Here is a 12,816-nt window from a genome sequence, read left to right as displayed (position 1 = left end):
ACAAGCCAAATTGTACCAGAACAGCTACAACACTGGCATCTACCTGGCGATATCGAAAATTGCCCAGTTATTTCCATTCCACATATAGGACAAACCCAACCTAGCCAATTACTGCTCCATCTGTCTACTCCAAATCATGAGCAAAGTGATGGGCAATGTCATTGACAGTGCTATCAAGTGGTACTTGCTCAGCAATAACCTGCTCATTGATGCTTAGTTTGGGTTCTGCTAGGCCGACATGGCTCCAGTCCTCATTACAGCCTTGATCCAAACATGGACAAAATAGCTTAGTTAAAGAGGTGAGGTGAGAGTGACTACCCTTGATATCAAGGCAGCATTTGACCAAGTGTGGCATTAGGAGCCCCAGCAAAATCAAAGTTAAAGGGAATTTGAGAAAAACTCTCCACTGATTGAAGTCATAGTTAGCACAAAGGAAGATGGTTGTGGTTGTTGAAGGCCAATCATCTCAGCCACAGGACATCACTGCAGGAGTTTCTCAGGTTACTGTCCTTGGCCCAGCCATCTTTAGCTGCTTTCCCTCCATTATTAGGTCAGATGTGGGGATGTTTTCTGATGATTGCAGAGTGTTCATGACTTCTCAGATACGGAAGCAGTCCATGTCCATGTGCAACAATATCTGGACAACATTCAGGTTGGGCTAAGAAGTGGCAAGTAACATTCACATTACACAAGTGCCAGACAATGACCATCTCCAACAAGAGAGAATATAACTATCTCCCCATGACATTCAACAGTATTACCATTGCTAAATCCTCCACCACAAAATCCTGGAAGTCACCATTGACCAGAAGCTCAATGGGCCAGCCATATATACTGTGACTACAAGAGCAGGTCAGAGGTTGGGAATTCTGCAGTGGGTAACTCTTCTCCTGGTTCCCCAGAGCCTTTCCACCATCTATTAGGCACAAGTCAGGAGTGTGCCGGGATACTCTCCACTTGGACGAGTGCAGCTGCAGCAAAGTTCAAGAAGCTCAACACCTTCCAAGACAAATCCACTTGAATGGCAGTCTGACTGCCACCACCACGACAACAATAACAAAAACTTATATTTATATAGCACCTTGAACATAAGCACCATGAGGCGCTTCACAGGAACATTATAAAACAAGATATGACACCAGGGAACAAAGTAGACATTAGGTCAGATGACCAATAGCTTGGTCAAAGAGGTAGGTTTTAAGTGCTTTAAAAGAGGGAAGTTAGAGAGGTAGACAGGTGCAAGGATGGAATTCCGTAGCTTGGGACCAAGACAACTGAAGGCAATAGTGGAGCAATTATGATTGGGAATGTATATGAAGCCAGACTTAGAGGAGTGCAGGTATCTCGGAGCATTGTGGGGTTGGAGGAGATTATAGAGATAGAGAGGGGCAAGGCCATGGAGGGATTTGAAAACAAGGATGAGAATTTTTAAATAAAGTCGTTGCTTGACCGCGAGCCAATGCAGGGGTGATAGTAGAATGGGACTTGCTGTGAGTTAAGACACAGGCAGCAGAGTTTTGGGTAAGCTCGACCACCAGTGAACAGTGATAATAGTGTGCACCATCTATAAGATGTGCAGCAGCAACTTGCCAAGGCTCCTTCGACAGCACCTCCAAAACCCATGACCTCTATCACTTAGAAGGACAAGGGCAGCAGATGCAAGGGAAAACCACCACCTGCAAGTCCCACTCCAAGCCATACACCATTCTGACTTGGAATGAGATCACCATTCCTTCACTGTCACTGGGTCAAAGTCCTGGAATTCCCTCCCTGACAGCACTGTGGGTTTACATATACCACACAACAGTTCAAGGGAGCAGTTCACCAACACCTTTTTAAGGGAAATTGGGATGGGCCACAAATGCTGACGTTCTAACCGGTGCTCATATTCCAAGAATTAATTTTTTAAAATGCTCGTGTCATGGTTACAAAAGCAGCCTTGAAGTCAGATCATGCCCCACCATGTTAAGTTGTGAATGTGAATTCAATAATAGTGTAGTAATTTGCAGGCTGCTACCAGCAAAAATAACCAGGAAACCCAATCAGTTCACAAACATCGTTCAAAGAGAACAGCCTGCCCGCCCACTCCACCACCTCCCTCCATCCAATCTGGCCATCGCCCATAACTGGCAATAATATGTGACCTCTATGCTGTCTTTTAGGCAGTGGACCACACCATCCTCCACAAAGATCTCTCCTCTGTCATCCAGCTGAGTGGGATCACTCTCTCCTGGTTCCATTTTTATCGATCAAGTTATAGCCAGAGAATCATCTTCAACGGAATCTCTTCCCATTCCCACACCACTGAGTTCCCCAAGGACATATCCTTGGTCCCCATTTCTCAATGACATGTTGCCTGTTGGTAACATCTTTCTAAAACATGATGTCAGTTTTAATGATGACACCCAGCTCCATCTCACCACCACCTCTCTTCACCGCTCCGATGTCTCTGGTTTAATCACACTGCTTGTTCAACATTCAGGAGAAAATCTTTGCTCATCCAGTACTAACCATTGTGAAGAGCACAAATTAGGGGATGGATTTTGAGGCCACTGTTGACCGAACAGTGCTAGTTGCCTGTTAGAAAAAGTTTGTATAAGCTGTGATAATTAGAAAACTAAAACAGTGCAGTACCCTCTATGACCCTGTTAAATTATTACGAAATTGTGTGAACAGGATAAGCATTTGTATGTCTCCTTAACCAATTAAATTAATATAATCTTTACTGCGACATGCAGACTGTGGATCAGGAAGTGTAAGGTGGTCTATTTAATTCAGTGCAACATCATGCATGAAAAGAAAATGGGAGGAAAAGAAAGATGGGATTGAGAGAGACAGAGAGAGAAAGAGGGAGCGAGAGATAAAACAAAGCAAGTTTACTTTTAATCTCACTGATAATTAAAATTTGAAGGAATGAGAGTCCACACTTCTAAAAGTTCAATTTCAGGCCAGTGAGGTTATTTGGTAATAAATAGCAAGGCTTTTGATAAGGTCCTGCACAGGAGACTGATAAGGAAGGTAAGAGCCCATGGGATCCAAGGCAATTTGGCAAATTGGATCCCGAATTGGCTGAGTGGCAGGAAGCAGAGGATGATGGTCAAGGGGTGTTTTTGTGACTGGATGCCTGTGTCCAGTGGGGTCCCACAGGGATCGATGTTGGGTCCCTTGCTATTTGTGGTGCATATATAAATATATACATATATATATTTAGACTTGAATGTAGGAGGGTTGATCAATAAGTTCAAGGATGACATGAAAATTGGTGGGCTATGGGCCTAGTGCTGGAAAATGGGATTTGAATAGTTAGGTGCTTGTTTGACCGGCGCAGACTTGATGGGCCAAAGGGCCTTATTCGGTGGTGTAGACCTCTATGACTCAATGACTGTAACACACTATTAAAAATTCACATTGACTGGAATGGATAAGCTCCGAATTTTCTACTGTGTTTATCTATCACACCAAGTATCACAACTTCACACCTTTCCCCGTATTTCAATGTTGAGTTACTTGATGAGATACAGTTATTATGTAACAATGGACAACAACTTCCTGCTTTCTGCAGTTCCTGGAACTTGCTACCCAATATACTCTTTAGTATGTGAGTGCTGTAGCCTTCCCTTTACCATGAAATCTTAGCACCTGCCACCAGTTCCATCCCTTTCCCTGGTGACTGTCTGAAGCTGAACCAGGTTCTTCTCAACCTTGAGGTTGTATTTGATCCCAAGATGAGCCTCAATCTATATATCTGCTTCATCACCAAGGCACCCTACTTCCACCTCCTTATCACTGCTGGTTTACCCAGCTCATCAACTGCTGAATCCCCCACCCATGCCTTAGTTACCTCTACTCAACTACATCAACACGCTCCTGGTTGGTGTCCCATTATTCACCCTCCATAAACTCAAGCTCATTCATAAAAACTTTCATTCAACCCAACTAGTCTGTGTCAACCAAGAAAGAGAGTTAGCCAGCCTAACCCCACTTTCTAGCTAAAAGCAAAATACTGCGGATGCTGGAAATCTGAAATAAAAACAAAAATTGCTGGAAAAACTCAGCAGGTCTGACAGCATCTGTGGAGAGGAAGACAGAGTTAATGTTTTGAGTCCGTATAAGAGTCACAGGGACTCGAAACAACTTTGTCTTCCTCTCCACCGATGCTGTCAAACCTGCTGAGTTTTTCCAGCAATTTTTGTTTTTGTCCCACTTTTCAGCTCTTGGTCTTTAGGTTACAGCACTTCAAGTGCATATCCAAGTATTTTATTTAAATACAATGAGGGTTACCACCCGTTTCAGACAGTGAATTCCAGACCCCCATCATCCTCAGGATCGAGAAAAACCTCAATTCCCCCTAATTCTTCCACTAATTATCTTAAACCCATACTCCTGGTTACTGACCACCTTACACAGGGAAATTGGTCCTTCCTATACATTCTATCTAGGCCCCCATAATTTTATACACTTCAATGAAATCACCGCACAGCCTCGTCTGTTCCACACAAAACAAACCCAGCTAATCTAACCTTTCTTCGTAGCTAAAATTCTCCATTCCTGAAAGCATCTTCATAAATCTACTCTGCACCCTCTCCTGTGAGATCATATCCTTCCTGTGATGCAGTGACGTCATGCCCAGTAAAGGCATGTCATCCTCATAACTTTAAACATGGACTGTATTCAGTATAGAATTTTCTGGAACTTGATTTTCTTTTTAAAAAATGGGCATTAAAAGGCTGCTAAATGGCTGCCCAGGGTCGGGTGACTTGCAATTTCTGCATCGACTCAGAAGTATCTCAATTCTCCAGAAAGTTCCTAATTGAATGACCATGGGTGCAGTGCTTCTGTTGAATGAGCACAGAAGGATGAAATCATTTGTGGAATTCATACCTCTTATTGTTTATGGTCTTACACAAAATACAAAATAACTGGACTCCTAGAATCACTGTCTTCGAGCTTGATACTTAAAAAAAGAGTTGCAGAAATCAGTTAATCATAAATAGGTGTGAACAACCACCACCTATTGTCTGGCAATAGCTTCAAACTTCAAATAATTCTGTGTGGATAATAGAAGTATTGACCATGTGGTCACCTGATCAAAATTGTCCTCCAATAATGAATCTCATTACCCCAAGAACCAGGGAGCAACCTATCAGTCTGCAAACCACATAGAAAGAAACTGCAGTGGCAAAGGTAGCAATATCTATGCCTTAAAACTGGAGACTGCAACCTTTTAAGGTCTCCCAGCCTGTTCCTTTTCAAGTCCACCAATACAATGAGGGTTTCTTGGGACTTCTTGGTAAGAAGGATGATGACCTACTGAAAATCCATCTCCTCAAGGGAATCCTGCAATGACCATGATATGTGACTGCAGCTATTGAAACCATCTAGACTACCCTTCAGAACATAAAAACAGGGGTAGACCATTCGGCCCTACGAGCCTGCTCTGTCATTCAATAAGATCATGGCTGATCTTGTGTTTCGATTTCCACATTCCCATCTAATCCCAATAACTTTTGATTCCCTTGCCTAACAAGAATCTATCTACCTCTACCTTAAAAATATTCAATGACCTTGCCTCCACCACCTCCTGAGGCAGAGAATTCCAAAGTTGCGCAATCCTCAGAGAAAGAATTTCTCCTCATCTCTGTCCTAAAAGGGTGACCACTAATTTTAAAACAGTGCGCCCTAGTTCTGGACTCACCCACAAGAGGAAACATCCTTTTGATGTCCACCTTGTCAAGGCCGTTCAGGATCTTGTATACTTCAATCAAATCACCCCTCTCTCTTCTAAACTCCAGGGGAAACAAGCCCAGTCTGTCCAACCTTTCCTCATAAGACAACCCACTCTTTCCAGGTATCAATCTAGTAAACCTCCTTTGAGCTGCCTCCAATGTATTTACATCCTTCCTTAAATAAGGAGACCAAAACTGCACACAGTATTCGAGGTGGGGTCTCACCATTGCCCTGTGTAACTGAAGCATAACATCCTTATTTTTATGTTCAATCGCTCTCATAATAAAGGATAGTATTCCATTAGCCTTCTTAATTACTTGCTATACCTGCATACTTTTAGTGACTCATGTACTAGAACACATTGATCCCTCTACACCTCAGTATTATGCAGCCGTTCTCCATTTAAGTAATACTCTGTTTTTTTGTTCTTCCTGCCAAAGTGAACAACTTCACATTTTCCCACATTAAACTCCATTTGCCAGATCTTTGCCCACTCACTCAACCTATCTATATCCATCTGCAACCTCATGTCCTTTTCACAACTTTCCTATCTATCTTTGTGTCATCTGCAAATTTAGCTACCATGTCTTCACTCCCCTCATCTAAGCCATCGTAAAAAGTTGAGGCCCCAGTACAGACCCCTACAGCACATCCTGTCAGTCAGAAAAAGACCCATTTATGCATACTCTCTGCTTTCTGCCAGCCAGCCAATCTTCTATCCATACTAATACGTTACCCACTACACCATGCTCTTTTATTTTCCATAATAATCTTTGATGTGGCACCTTATCAAATGCCTTCTGGAAATCCAAGTACAGTATGTCTATAGGCTCTCCTTTATCCACTGCGCATGTTACTCTGTCAAAAAACTCCAATAAATTGGTTAAACATGGTATTCTTTTCACAAAACCATGCTGACTCTTCCCTATTGCCTTGAGCTCTTCTAAGTGTCCAGCTATAACCTCCTTTAAGTTTCCTTTAAACTTTGTCCTTGGTTTTACAGCTGACCTGACTTAGGGGCTGTGCTTGATTTATCCCTTATTTTGTTAATTTAGTTTAATTGGTTGACTCTTAACAGAGTCATAACCTCCTTAATGATCAATTCTAATATCTTCCCCATGAGGGACGTCAAGCTAACTGGCATATAGTTTCCTGTTTTCTGCCTCCCTCCCTTCTTGAATAGGGGGCGTTATATGTGCTACTTTCCAATCTGATGGAACCTTTCCAGAATCCAGAATTTTGGAAAATTAACACTAGCACATCAAATACCTCATTAGCCACCTCTTTTAAGACCCTAGGATATAGTCCATCGGGACCTGGAGACTTACCAGCCTGCAGCTCCATCAATTTGCTCAGTACCATTTCCCTAATGATTTCAATTTCACCAAGTTCCTTTCTCCAGTTCACCTCCTGATTTGCAGCTATTACTGGAATGTTTTTGTATTCTCTATAGTGAATACAGAAGCAAAATATTGTTTATTTCTTCCACCATTTCCTTATTATCTACTATTAACTCCCCACTGTTACTCTCTAGAAGACCAGCACTCACTTAACTTACTCTTTTCCTTTTTAAATGCCTGTAGAAACTCTTGCTATCCATTTTTATATTTCTAGCTAGCTTCCATTCATACTCTAACTTCTTTCTCCTGATTAGCCTTTTAGTCATTCTCTGACGTTCTTTATATTCTGTCCAATCATCTGACCTGCCACTCATCTTAGTGGAGTTGTGTGCTTTTTCCTCAAGTTTGATGCTTTCCTTAACATCTTTAGTTAACCATGGATGGTGGGTCCTTCCCTTAGAATTTTTCTTTATAGTAGGGATGTACTTATTCTGAATACCCTGAAATATCCCCTTAGATGTCTGCCACTGCTTCTCTATTGATCTATCCTCTAGCCTAATGTCCCAGTTCACTTCAGCTGGTTCAGCTTTCATCCCCACGTAGTTGCCCTTATTTAAGTTTAAGATACTAGTCTTAGACCCACTCTTCTCCCTTTCAAACTGGATATAACATTCAATCATATTGTGGTTGCTGCTATCCAGGGGTGCCTTTAATCTGAGGTCATTAATTAATCCTGTCACATTACATAATACCAAGTCTAATATAACCTGCTCTCTGGTTGGTTCCAGAACATGCTGCTCTAAGAAACTATCTGAAAAGCATTCTAAGAACTCCTCATCCAGGCTACTGCTGCCAATCTAATTTTTCCAGTTTGTGTGTAGATTAAAATCACCCATGATATTGCTACCCCTTTATCACAAGTGCACAATATTTTCTCTTGAATACTTTGTCCTACACTGAGGCTACTGTTAGTGGGGCTGTAGACCACTCCCATTAATTACTTTTTCCCCCTACTATTCTTCATCTCTACCCAAACCGATTCTACATCCTGACCTCCTGAACCAAGGTCATCTCTAACTACTGCACCAATGCCCTCTTTGATTAACAGTGCTACCCTTCCACCTTTATCTAGCTTCATATTCTTCTTGAATGTCATGTACCCTTCAATATTAAGGACCCAATCTTTGTCATCCTGCAGCCACGTCTCCATAATTGCTATTGGATCATATTTATTTACTTCAATGTGGGCCATCAATTCATTTACTTTGTTATGAATGCTACCTGTATTCAGATAGAGAGCCTTCAGATTTGGCTTTTTGTTACCTTTGTAATATCTAGTCTTGACTGTTGATGAATTCTTAGCTTTTTTTCTCTCTGTCCCTTCCTCCCATTCTCTGATCCTCATTTCTCATATTACTATTTAGCTCTCCTGTCTTGACTCTACACCTTGAATTGCTACCTCTATCCAAGTTTGATTCCTCACCCATCTTGTTTATTTTAAAGCCCTCTCTACTTCCCTAGTTATGCGATTTGCGAGAGCACTTGTCCCAGCACGGTTCAGATGTAAACCGTCCCAACGGTACAGCCCCCATTTTCCCCAGTACTGATGTCGAGTGAAAACACATTCTTCGCCAGGCCTGCAATGCATGCATTTTCCTAAGTCGAGCCAAACACATGAATTATGAACTATTCTTTTGTTTATGACTTGTAAAAGTGCACTATTCTTTGATTATATTTTATCCTGTGTCCGTGCATGTGCATTCAACGACAGTGTTAGACTTTCAGGGAGAATGTGTGAATAAATAATCCCCTTTATTTGAACCCATAGAAGTTTGCTGCTGGCTATTCAAAATGACCACACACTCAGGGGTAAGGGAAGGGTATTGGGGTTTCAATTCTCTCTTATCCCTGTCTGTAACAGGTGACCAGAGCTATATGCAGAACTCTAACTACGGGCTAATGAGTATTTCAAACAGTTCTCTACCATGACCACTTATATTCTGTACTTTGGCCAATAAAGGAAAGTATCCTGTATACCTTCTTAATTACCTTATTTACCTGCTCTGGTACCTTCAGAATCTGTGGGCTTGCACTCCAAGGTCCCTCTGTTTTTCTACACTTCTCAGTATCCTACCATTTATCATGTATTCCCTTGCCTTGTTTGTCTTCCCCAAATGCATTAGCTCTCACTTCTCTGGATTGGATTCCATTTGCCATGGTTCTGTTCACCTGTCTAGTTCCTGAAGTCTACAGCTTTCTTCCTCACTATCCATCACACGGCTAATTTTCTTATCATCTTCAAAACTTCTTAATCATGCTGCCTACATTTAAGTCTAAATTATCGACATATCATGTGGAAAGCCAGGGTCCCAGCACTGATCCCTGTGGAATCTCACTGGAAATTGATTTCCAGCCCCTTTCCTACTCCCTATTAATTTTTGAAGTCTGTTATGATCTGGTTCGGGACCAGTAAATTTTTAGATTTAAAATCTACAAAGCCCAAGTGCTTATTAAAAGAATAAAGCCACAAGATTCCATGATTTTAAACAAATAAAATAACCTTTACAATATAAAGTCAGTAAAGAAAAAAAAGCTACAATATATATCTTATATTCCAACATTCAGAATTAACATGAGGTAAATATGAATTACCAGGCAAACTGTGGTCAAACACACCAGACCGCACATTAAATGGCAGATGTGACCAAGACAGGTCTCTCAGATTTCTCAGCAACCCACCCAGATGTTAGTGACCACAGTGAATCACAATATCTCGTTAAAAATATCTCTCTCATGAGGGATCTAGTCCCAGAATTCCCTCAAAAGCCACCCTGACTCCCACTGCCTCAATGACTACTCACCTCCCAATGGTTCAATCTCTTCTCCTGAGGATTCACAAAGCTGTCCTCCTAATTACCAGCACCTTTCAACTCTTTCTCAGACCGCTAGCTTCATTAAGCTGGCACTGCTGCTGGGGTTTCTCCATACTCCAGCCTCCCAGTTGCAATGAACTATAAATGGCTCCTAGGGTTTCTTCTGAGCCCTAATACTCTCCTGCATGGAACCAGTGACTTTTTGCCACCTTCTCAGCTCCCAGGACTTCTGAGTCTTAACTGTCTGGAACCTGCTAACAACTCCTAGGGCTGAATTTTGCTGTCGGCAAACAGGGGGCAGGATCCACTCACCGACGCGTAAAATGACACGGGATGACATCGGGGGGAAACTCCTGACGTCATCCCACCCCATTTAAATTTTCAGGAAGGCGGGCCCGCAGCAAAATCAGCTGCGGGCCGGCCAACCTGTTAATGGCCAATTAATGCCATTGACAGGATCATTGACACAATTAAAGGACCTGCCTGTCCAACCTTAAGGTTGGCGGGCAAGCCAGGAGCCCCGGCGGGCAATAGAAAAAACATGAAACCTCATCCACCGGCGGGATGAGGTTTCATGTAGGGATTTAAACAGTTTAATAAAGTTTTAGTGTAACTTATGAACATGTCCCATCTCATGTGACATCACATGAGGGGGACATGTTAAGGATTTTATTTTTTTTTCTATTTTTAATGTTTTTAAAAGTGTCAGCAATCTCCCTGAGGCAGCACTTAGCCTCAGGGAGATGTGCGCTCTTTCATGCTTCCTGCCGGGCGTCACGCTGGGCGGGCCTTAATTGGCCTGCCCACGTAAAATGGCGGCGGGGCCCGGTTCTCCAGCAGGGAACGGCTCCCCGCCCGCTGGAGGTTGGGTCGGGCCCACCCGTCCAGGAGGCACAAAATTCTGCCCCTAGGAATTCTCTGTAAGCTGCAAACCACATGAGGTTCAAACTACAACCAACAGTTGCACCAAACAGCTCCCAGGCTTCTTTGAGCCCTAATGCCTGAAGCTTGCTAACAGCAGCATCTTTTTGGTATAACCTCCTCCCCTGCTGCAGAACACTCAGAAAAATTAAAACCAGAGAACTTCTTCAACTCTACCCAGCTCCATGACGACGTAGCCTTTCAGGGTTCACTGAATGCTTTTAAGCTAATTTAGCTCTAACTCCCAAAACAAAATATTTTTCTGGACTGCATTTCTTTGCAACCAGTGCAGACATCACATCTCCAACTAAGTAAGCCCACCTGCTGTTTTAGGATCTTACCTTTCTAGCTGTTAACCCCTTACATCAGCATGGTCCCAACCTTTTAAGTATAATAGACTTCAAGCTGCTTTAGTTGCATTTATCCCATTTTCTACAGTTAAACTTTAATCTTCTCAGAATTAAATATTACCTCTAAAATGTTAACATGAACCATGAACTAGATTTTCATCACAAGTCTATGTTAACAACAGTTTCCAACAGTGAATTACACGTTCTCGCGTCCCTCTGTGCAAAGACATTTTTCTAACAAAAAATCCACATCATATGCCTGACACTCATCAACCAAGGATTTAAAATTATTCATTCACCTGTTTCCAAAGGTACAAGTTTCTTCTCTCCTTTCTGTCATTCACCAATCAGGTTGTTGACAGGTCACCACCTCCTTTAATTTCCCCAGTTGGCTTCCCTTCTCAGAGAGAGTCTCTCACTCAACACGACACCTGCAATCTGTAAGTTACAACGGCCTGGGAGGCTTTCCCTGTGTTTGGAGACACTTAATGGCTTGAGCTATCATGAAGGGCTACAGTTCCCACAATGCTTGGCAGCAAAGAAAAGCCCCAATCTGTGACACATTCAACTCAGCTGCATGTATCCTATCTTGTACCAAATCCTGTTGGCGCTATTGGCTCCTGGTCCATCAACCCGTCAATAGTAAAATTTTCAAGTTTGTTCTCAAATCTCTCCACAATTTCACCCCTCCCTTTAACCGCCTTTAGCCCTACAACCCTCAGCTTTTTGTGCTCCCTTGATTCTTGCACAGGTCAATTTTAATTGCTCCATCAGTGGTGGCCATACTTAAAACTGCTAGGCCCCAAGTTTGGGAATTCCGTCCCTAAATCTCTCCACATCTCTATTTCTCTCTCCTCCTTTTAGATACTCCTTAAAACCTAGATCTTTGACCAAGATTTTGGTCATCAGTCCTACTACCTCCTTATGCATCTTGGTGTCAAACCTTGTTCAGTAATAATCTTATGAAATACCTTGGAATTTTTTTTTTACATAAAGGCATTTTATAAATGCAAGTTACTGCTGTAATGTGCAACAGAGTTGACTTCCTACCCTCTGAAGTGGCCTAGCAAGCCACTAAGATTATGAAAATTTTCAGCAATAGCGGAGAAAATCAGATCAGCCTATCAGCAATGAATCAGACATCATATCAGTTCAAGACTTGGACAATCTCAGCCCAGCCAACCATGCAAAGTCTTCTTCACTAATTTCTCAAGATAGCAATGAGTTGCAGTCTGATATAATTATACTCAGAATCATATCTATCAGCCAGCATCCCAGACTCCTACATCCCATTCCAGGGCATGTCCTGTCCCATTGGCTAGATAGCGGCAAGAGCACAGTGGTATACAGTCAGGTGAGATTGGGCCCAGGAGTTCTCAACATTGATTCCGGACTTCATGAGGTTTCATGACTTCAGGTCAAGAAACGGCTAATCAACATTGAGCACCGCCCTCAACTGATGAATTAATACTTCTCTATATTGAACACACTTGGGGGAAGCACTAAGGCTGCCAAGGGCACAGAAGATACTTCAATCCTCAGAATGCCAAATTCTGCCAGGCTGGGATCTAACTGCATAAGTGGTGAAGGGAAAAGTATTTGAGG

At 42.3% G+C, this 12,816-nt stretch overlaps 1 protein-coding gene across 4 annotated transcripts in view; it reads right to left on the bottom strand.

The window, feature by feature from the left end:
• wipf1b (WAS/WASL interacting protein family, member 1b) overlaps positions 1-12,816 on the bottom strand; it is a 128,959-nt gene that overhangs the window by 22,806 nt on the left and 93,337 nt on the right. The window lies entirely within an intron of this gene.

This window comes from Cetorhinus maximus, chromosome 11 (assembly GCF_964194155.1).
Source record: "Cetorhinus maximus chromosome 11, sCetMax3.hap1.1, whole genome shotgun sequence".
Classification (NCBI taxonomy): domain Eukaryota; kingdom Metazoa; phylum Chordata; class Chondrichthyes; order Lamniformes; family Cetorhinidae; genus Cetorhinus; species Cetorhinus maximus.
This window is presented reverse-complemented; position numbering and strand designations above follow the sequence as displayed.